This window comes from Phyllobates terribilis, unplaced genomic scaffold, assembly GCF_046119375.1.
Source record: "Phyllobates terribilis strain yellow unplaced genomic scaffold, ASM4611937v1 Scaffold_1__5_contigs__length_1240528914, whole genome shotgun sequence".
Taxonomy (NCBI): Eukaryota; Metazoa; Chordata; class Amphibia; order Anura; family Dendrobatidae; genus Phyllobates; species Phyllobates terribilis.
Genome location: NW_027362761.1, coordinates 812,139,826 through 812,149,620, shown reverse-complemented (window position 1 = coordinate 812,149,620; position 9,795 = coordinate 812,139,826).

The window sequence follows — 9,795 nt, the reverse complement described above, 5'->3', positions numbered from 1 at the left end:
CTGTTTGGGCGCACGGCAGGGCTCAGAAGGGAAGGAGCGCCATTTGACTTTTTGATTGTAAAATTTGCTTGAATAATTAGCGGACGCCATGTTGTGTTTGGAGAGCCCCTGTGTGCCTAAACATTGAAGCTCCCCCACAAGTGACCCCATTTTGGAAACTAGACCCCCCAAGGCACCTATCTAGATGCATAGTGAGCACTTGGAACCCCCAGGTGCTTCACAAATTAATCCGTAAAAATGAAAAAGTGGAAAAAAAAACACTTTTTCATTTTTACGGATTAATTTGTGAAGCACCTGGGGGTTCCAAGTGCTCACTATGCATCTAGATAGGTGGCTTGGGGGGTCTAGTTTCCAAAAAAGGGTCACTTGTGGGGGAGCTCCAATGTTTAGGCACACAGTGGCTCTCCAAACGCGACATGGTTCCAATTTGTTAAGACAGAATTTGATAACATTAGGTCATCATATTGAATAAGTTGTCTTTAGTCTTGAGCGCAAGTGCTCACTACTTGAGTTTGCATCGGGTACTCAGGTATGCACCATGTACTGCGTGTCCTCGAGTGACATGCTCGAGTCCCTGTCCCGCATGTTTCACGGTTATTAGACACCCAAAAAAAAACATGCGGGGATCGCTCGTGCATGGCAGGCAATCCCCGCAAAGTATTTTTGGCCGCGAAGCATATGGGGCGGAGACTCAAGCATGTCACTCAAATACCCACAATACTCAATGCATACCAGAGCACCCGATGCAAACTCAAGTAGCGAGCACTTGCGCTCAACACTAGTCACCATATCGTCATCTTTTTTTCTTACTTTTGAAAAAAATCCCAACCCCATCACAACCCTAACCCCAAACCCAGCCCTAACCCTAGCCCAACCCTAACCCTAGCACAAACCTAACCCGAGAGTTTATTTTTTACGCCGTTCCTCGTGCAGTATAAGTGATTAGACGACTTTATTCTTCGGGTCGGTGCGACTACAGCGATACCAGAATCAAATGGGGTTTTTATGATTGATAGCTGTCACACACTAAAAAGACGCATTTTTTGTAAAATCTCGTTTTTGCATCTCCATATTTTGAGAGCTATCATTTTTCCAGATTTTGGCCGACAGAGTCATGTGATGGCTTTTTTTTTTGCGGGATGAGTTGACGTTTTTATTGGTGCCATTTGCAGGCACGTGACATTTTTTGATCGCTTTCTATTCCGATTTTTGTGAGGCAGAATAAACAAAAACCAACAATTCAGGAATTGCTTTTTTTTTTATTATTCTGTTCCGCATGTGGTAAAATTGATAAGGCAGCCTTATTCTTTGGGTCAGTACGTTTACAGCGGTACCACATTGATATCGTTTTTCTATGTTTTTCACTTTTACATAATAAAAGCAATTTTATAGAAAAAAATATTTTTTAACATCGCTTTATTCTGAGAGCTATAACTTTTTTATTTTTTGGCTGATGGAGCTGTATGGCAGCTTGTTTTTTGCGGGACGAGATGACGTTTTCAGTGGTACCATTTTTATTTATATTCGTCTTTTTGATCGCGTGTTATGTCATTTTTTGTTTGGCGGTATGATGATAAAGCATTGTTTTTTGCTTCTTTTTTTATTTATTTTTTTTCTCGTGTTCACTGAAGGGGTTAACTAGTGGGACAGTTTTATAGGTAAGGTCGTTCCGGACGCGGCGATACCAAATATGTGTACTTTTATTGATTTTTTTGTGTGTTTTTTTTATAATAATATTTATTGATGGGTACATTATATTTTTATTTTTGGTGGATTATTTTTTTTTTTATTATTATTTTTTTTAAATATTTTTACAATTTTTTATTTATTTTTTTTTTTTTCACTTTGACAGTTTTTTAACTTTTTTACTTTGTCCCACTATGGGACTTTCACTTTTTTTCCTCTGATCGCCTGAATGGCACAGGAATGGAGCACCATCCCTGTGCCATGCAGGCTATCAGCGGATGTTGTCATGACGACATCGGGTCGTCATGGCAACATCCTGGAAGCCACGGCAGACAGCGCTGGAGGCCGGAAGAGGAGGTGAGTATCCCGATCACCTCCCCTTGCCACCGCAAGCTGACACCCGGCGGCGATCGCAGGCTGTGCGGGGGAAATCGCCAGGGCTTATAAATACGTATCTGGTCCATAAGTCCCAGGGCACAGATACGTACTAATACGCCCTATGTTGTAAAGGGGTTAAAGAGGATATCCAGTACAAGTCTGCAGTCACTCTGTCACTGCAGGCTTGTGATTCTTCACATCACACGCACTGTCAGGATTCTCTGGCTCTCACATACTTGTGGTCACACGCTGCAGACACCTGAGAATCCTAATATTGTGTAGTTCACGCAATGTGAAGATTCACGTCTGCAGTCACAGAGAGTGACTGCAGACCATTTCCATTTTTTCCTCCCTTTCTTTCAAGAGGCATAACTTTTTTTATTTTTCCAACCACATAGCCATATGAAGGCTTGTTTTTTGAAGGACAATTTGTGCTTTTGAATGGCACTATTTATTTTACCATGTTAGGCTATGTGCCCACGATGCAGAAATTCTCCGGATTTTTCCTGAGCGTTTCTGCATCTCCCCTGGCAGAAAAAACGCATGCGGATTGTACATGCGTTTTTCCTGCCAGGGACATGCGGATGTGAAGCGTTCTTCACATGCATTTCCGCATGCGGGTTGACAAGCTCTTTCCAACGTTTTTAGCATCACTTGGAAAGTGCTTGTCAACTTGGTCACACTATATAAATCCATGCAAACGGCATGGATTTATATAGTGTGACCTAAAGAATGGTTAAAAATAAAAAAATAAATCTATACTTAACTTCTGATGGCCCCCGCAGTCTTGCTTCGCTGTGCCCTGGCTGCTGGCAGATCGCGGTACACGTCGACGTCAGCATCGCGTGACCCATCACATGACTATGACGTCAGCGCAGGTCCTTCAGTCCATCGCTAGCTGCTGGCATGGGAGGATGAGCACACCGGGGGCCATCAGAAGGTAAATATAACATTTATTTTTATTTTATTCTTTTTTTCACAGGTTCTATGGTACCCGGGTCCGGAGGAGAGTCTCCTCCCCTCCACACCTGGGTACCATCCGCACATTGGAACGCGTGGAATGCGCATCTACATATACAGTGATGCATAATCCATGCGTTCTAATGCAAGTCAATGGCGGCGAAAACGCAGTGCTTCCACAAAATAATTGGTAGTGCTGCTTTTTTTTCCGCAATAATAATCCGCAGCGGAAATTTCCGCAGCATGTGCACAGCACATGCGGATTATCATTGGGGAGCATGGTAGACCTTCTACCAAGCGTTTTTTAAGTGTTTCTGCAGCGTTTTTGTGTTTTAAAAAAATGTGTCACCATTTTAAGTTTTCAATTTTCGGGATATTCGGCTGTGTGAATTCATGTCTTTTGTGCCCGGAGCTGACCTTTTTACTGCTACTATTTTGAGGTATATACAATGTTTTGACCGCCTCTTATTACATTTAATTGCAATGTTGCAGTGGTCAAAATTGTTGGTACCCCTCATTTAATGAAAGAAAAACAAATGAAAGTCAGACATTGCTTTTCAACCCTGCTTCCACAGAATTAAAAAAAAAATTAAACTTATGAAATAGGCCTGGACAGAAATGATGGTTCTTCTTAGCTTAATATTTTGTTGAACAACCTTTTGAGGCAATCACTGCAATCAAACGATTCCTGTAACTGTCAATGAGACTTCTGCACCTCTCGACCGGTATTTTGGCCCACTTCTCATGAGCAAACTGCTCCAGTTGTCTTGTGTTTGAAGGTTGCCTTTTCCAGACAGCATGTTTCAGCATCTTTCCAAAGATGCTCAATAGGATTTAGGTCAAGGCTCATAGAAGGCCACTTCAGAATAGTCCAATGTTTTCCTCTTAGCCATTCTTGGGTGTTTTTAGCTGTGTGTTTTGGGTCATTATCCTGTTGCAAGACCCACGACCTGCGACTGAGACCAAGCTTTCTGACACTGGGCAGCACATTTCTCTCTAGAATCCCTTGATAATCTTGAGATTTCATTGTACCCTGCACAGATTCAAGACACCCTGTGCCAGATGCAGCAAAGCAGCCCCAGAACATAACAGAGCCTCCTCCATGATTCACAGTAGGGATAGTGTTCTTTTCTTGATGTGCTTCATTTTTCCGTCTGTGAACATAGAGCTGATGTACCTTGCGAAAAACTTCTATTTTTGTCTCATCTGTCCATAGGACATTCTCCCAGAGCTTTGTGGTTTGACAACATGTAGTTTGGCAAATTCCAAAATTCCAGTCTGGCTTTTTTATGTTTTTTTTTTCAGTAATGGTGTTCTCCTTGGTCATCTCCCATGAAGTCCACTTTGGATCAAACAACAATGGATGGTGCGATCTGACACTAATGTTCCTTGAGCTTGAAGTTCACCTTAATCTCTTTAGAAGTTTTCCTGGGCTCTTTTGTTACCATTCGTATTATCCGTCTCTTTGATTTGTCATCAATTTTCCTCCTGCGGCCACGTCCAGGGAGGTTGGCTGCAGTCCCATGGATCTTAAATTTCTGAATATGTGCAACTGTAGTCACTGGAACATCAAGCTGCTTGGAGATGGTCTTATAACCTTTACCTTTAACATGCTTGTCTATAGTTATCTTTCTAATCTCCTGAGACAACTCTTTCCTTTGCTTCCTCTGGTCAATGTTGAGTGTGGTACACACCATGTCACCAAACAGCACAGTGAGTATCTGTAGCCCTATATACAGGCCCACTGACTGATTACAAGATTGTAGACACCTGTGATGTTAATAAATGGACACAACTTGATTTAACATGTCCCTTTTGTCACATTATTTTCAGGGGTACCATCATTTCTGTTCAGGCCTATTTCATGAGTTTTTAATTTTTTTTAAATTCTGTGGAAGCAGGGTTGAAAAGCAATGACTGACTTTCATTTGTTCATTTTCATAGATTTTTAATTTATTATTACTTTTGGCAGATTCAAGTTATTTCTGTGACCATTGTGTTTTTTTCTTTCATTAAACGAGGGGTACCAACAATTTTGACCACTTGTGTAATTCTGGTGATTTTGTTTTACTTTCTCGTTGCGCTGTTTACCAATCGGATTAATTTATTTTATATTTTGATAGATCGGACCTTTACAAATGCAGCAATACCAAATGTGTATTTTTTTTAATTGCTTTACTTTAATGGGGTGTAATGCAGCGGCTTGCGGCATTACTGTAATGGTCCAGGCAGGGGCGTACATAGGAATCATGGGGCCCCATAGCAGAAGCTCTAATTGGGCCCCCCCACCCCCAAAAAAAATGTAAATAATTGTCGGGGTCACCAAAGATCAGATCTCACAACTTTCCATCCTTTACATAGTAATTTTCCTCCTGCTGACGTCCTAGATCTCTCTTTCACTGCCCCCATAAAGTATGATGCCAATAAAAGGGCCCCCCAAACACAGTATGAAACCCCCATGGTGAATTCCTCCACATGCACAGTATAATAACCCTACTGTACCCCACCTCAACTCCCAGGGTAAAGTATGCTGACCCCAACACAGTATGATCCCCCAACTGTGAGCCGCTAGAGAGGATGGTACATAATAAGGGAGGGTGTTATACATAATAAAAGAGGAAACTATATAACTAAGGATGGGGCTATACATAAGTGAGTACATTATATACTAAGGGACTGTGCTATATATAATAAGTGAGTACACTATATACTAAGGGACTGTGCTATACATAATAAGGCTACATTCCTGCATCTGTGTGCAGTGTCGGTGTGCTGCCCTGTTTTACTGACGCATTGAGCTTGTCCTATTCTAATCCTCAAAATCTGATCAGAACAGGACATTCTCTTACCCTCTTAGATCTCATTCTCAGATCCGTGATTTTCATGGATGTGTGAATGGATCTCTAAAACTGTACGAGTCCGTGGACCATCCGATAAAAAGATCTGGCAGCACACGGACATTTCACACAAATGTGAGAATGTGGCCTAAGGGATTTTATAGATAACATTATCACTCCAAGTCACACAGTGCAGATACAGAATAATATTTACATCCAGGCACTTACCGCTAACGTCTCATCTGATCAGAGCCGGTTTCTGCTGCTTCTTCTCCATCTGGTCAGACCTTCATGTCCACATCTCCCAGCCACGATTCGTCTTGTCACGATGATCTCCAGCCTAGAAAATAACAAGGTCACATATTGTATGCATACATGTGTTTCCCCCACTCTGCGTCCTCGACTACAGATATGTAACCCCCCCCCCCATTAATATACTATTAGCCACTTAGTAATCAAAATATAAAGTGATAAGCAGCACTGTGCCCCCCATTAACTATAATCTTCACCGGCCAGTCTCTGTGACTCTCCCCAATTAACTGTAAGGCTATGTGCACACGGAAAATATACAAGGCTTTACAGTACAAGCAAAGTGAAACCCCCATAATTGCTCTCTCCCAGCACCCCCGTCATTGCTCTCTCCCAGCACCCCCGTCATTGCTCTCTCCCACCACCTCCATCATTGCTCTCTCTCAGCACCCCCATCATTGCTCTGTCCCAGCACTCCCGTCATTGCTCTGTCTCAGCACCCCCGTCATTGCTCTGTCCCAGCACCCTCATCGTTGCTCTCTCTCAGCACCCGCATCATTGCTCTGTCCCATCACCCCTCTCTCCTAGCCCCCATCATTGCTCTGTCCCAGCACCCCCATCATTGCTCTGTCCCAGCACCTCCATCATTGCTCTCTCCCAGCACTCCCATAATTGCTCTCTCCCAGCACCCCCATCATTCCCTCTCAGCACCCCCATCATTACTCTGTCCCAGCACCTCCATCATTGCTCTCTCCCAGCCCCACATCATTGCTCTCTCCCAGCCCCCCACCATTGCTCTGTCCCAGCACCCCCATCATTGCTCTCTCCCAGCAACACGTCATTGCTCTCCCCTTCCCCACCATTGCTCTCCCCAGCTCTATCAGCCCCATTATTGCTCTTCCCAGCCCCATCATTCCTCTCCCCAGCCCCATCAGCACCATTATTGCTCTTCCCAGCCCCATCAGCCCCATTATTGCTCTTCCCAGTCCCATCATTCCTCTCCCCAGCCCCATCAGCCCCATTATTGCTCTCCCCAGCCCCATCATCCCATCATTCCTCTCCCCAGCCACATCAACTCCATTATTCCTCTCCCCAGCCCCATTATTACTCACCCAGCCCCCCACCATTGCTCTGTCCCAGCACCCCCATCATTGCTCTCTCCCAGCAACACGTCATTGCTCTCCCCTTCCCCACCATTGCTCTCCCCAGCTCTATCAGCCCCATTATTGCTCTTCCCAGCCCCATCATTCCTCTCCCCAGCCCCATCAGCACCATTATTGCTCTTCCCAGCCCCATCAGCCCCATTATTGCTCTTCCCAGTCCCATCATTCCTCTCCCCAGCCCCATCAGCCCCATCATTGCTCTCCCCAGCCCCACCATCCCCATCATTCCTCTCCCCAGCCCCATCATTCCTCTCCCCAGCCCCATCATTCCTCTCCCTAGCCCCACCATCCCATTATTCCTCTCCCCAGCTCCATCAACCCTATTATTCCTCTCCCCAGTCCCATCATTCCTCTCCCCAGCCCCATTATTGCTCTTCCCAGCCCCATTAGTCCCATTATTCCTATCCCAAGCCCCATCATTCCTCTCCCCAGCCCCATCAGCCCCATTATTCCTCTCCCCAGCCCCATCAACCCCATTATTTCTCTCCGCAGCCCCATCAACTCCATTATTCCTCTCCCCAGCCCCATCAACCCCATTATTGCTCTCCCCAGCCCCTTCAACCCCATTATTCCTCTCCCCAGCCCCATCAGCCCTCTCCCCAGCCCCAATATTTCTCTCCCCAGCCCCATCAAAGCTCTCCCCAGTCCCATCAGCCCCATTATTGCTCTTCCCAGCCCCATCATTCCTCTCCCCAGCCCCACCATCCCACCATTGCTCTCCCACCACCTCCCCTCCCCAGCATTTCAGTAAAAAAAAAAACAACAACTTACCTCAGCTCGCTCCCCTGCAGTAGCATCCTCCTGGTTGCCGGCAGATTTCTTCCTGACCCAGGCGCGCGCTGCATGATGACGTCATCAAGCTGCGCGCGCCTGGGTGAGGAAGGAAGCAGAGGATCTGGGGCGGGGTTAGTTCAGTTATAGCCTGGAGTTTGTTCCAGAGGGAGAGACAGAACAGCAGCAAGGAGCTCTGTAGGATCAGGAGCTGAAGACCAGGGACTGGAAGCTAAGCAGAGCTCGTCCTGGCAGAAGATGCTAATAACCGGACACCGGAGTCCGAGGCTGTGGGGATTATACATCCAGCAGCAGAAACCAACCGGCAGGGGATTTCAGGTCCTCTGGCCATAGGAAGCCCGGAGGCTCAGTCACACACAAGGGACCGGTACTGCCATCGAGGAGCAGAAGCTACCAGAGGGTCCAAGTCACCAGCCATACGGGTGAGCACCATACGGTACACTCAGGGACGTGGGCTACCACACGACTTCAGCAAGGTAGCCAGGAAGAGTGCAGTCAGACGGGAAGGCCTACAACTCCACCTGGCCAGAGGGACTCCTGTTTGCTCACAGACTGACCAGGCCCCTAATGCTAGCCAGTACTCCTGGGAGGGTCTGCCTTATTATCACCAGTAAAGACCCTGAACTGCACTGCACGGACTCTGAGTCGTTTCTGCTGCGTACAGGTACCACAACCCTCACCATCTGCATTCACTGCCCTGAGGCCACACTCCTCCCGTGGGGAGTTATACTAGTCTCTGCTGCACCCACAACACCTGCATCAGCGGTCTGCCCTGCAGCGGCGGTTCACTCTAACCGCAATCCACGGGTGGCGTAGTCGGACACTTAAATATTACAAATCCCTATAAACAGATATGCCACTGGTTTGACCACCCTGAGCCACGGGACCGGGTCACCGCCACGCGAAGACTACAACCCCCAGCATTATACAGAGGTCTGGTTCCGGGTATTCCCCTACACACACAGGCCCAGGGGGCGCGTCAACTTTGGCGTAGTCGGCAGGATTGTGACCAACCCGCCACAAACGGGTATTGCGTGCCTGAAAGAAAGACTGATACTTACCGTGGTGAAGTTTCCCGCCATCCGCAGCCATTTTCCCGCCATCCGCAGCCATTTTCCCGCCATCGGGCGCCATCTTCGGGACGCCGCGCGGGAAGAAGAGGGGCGTGGACGACGAAAGCGCGCGAGAACTGAGGCCCCGCCTTACGCACGGACGCTGCACAAGGTCCTGGAGGGAGATCCAGCGGACGCCGACGTCATCACCCCGCGACGCAAAGTCATCACCCAGAGCATCGCGAGCGGAGCCGCGGCCTACAGAAGAGGATCGTCGGAAGGTAGGCCACGGTTAACTAGGGGGGAAGAAGATGTTGGAAGCGGAGGGAACTGCCAGCGCGGCCGCTGCCGCAGTAATGCCGTTCACAATGCCCTACATCCCCGGAGCGGCCAGGCTGCCCCAATACTCGGGGGAGTCGCATACCCTAAGCGACTTTAAAGAGAGACTGTACAGCCTATTTAAAGTATACCCCCTGACGGAGGGACAAAAAGTGAGCATATTGATAGGCCAGTTAACCGGGGCAGCCCAACGTGAAGTAAAGTCCTGGTCAGTCCGGGACAAGGAGACCGTAAAGGAGATCTTAGCCCGTCTGAAGGACACTTTTGATACCCGCACCTCAGCAGAGATCAAAATGAGATTTTATGGGTGCAAGCAGCGGGCCCAAGACAGTATAAGAG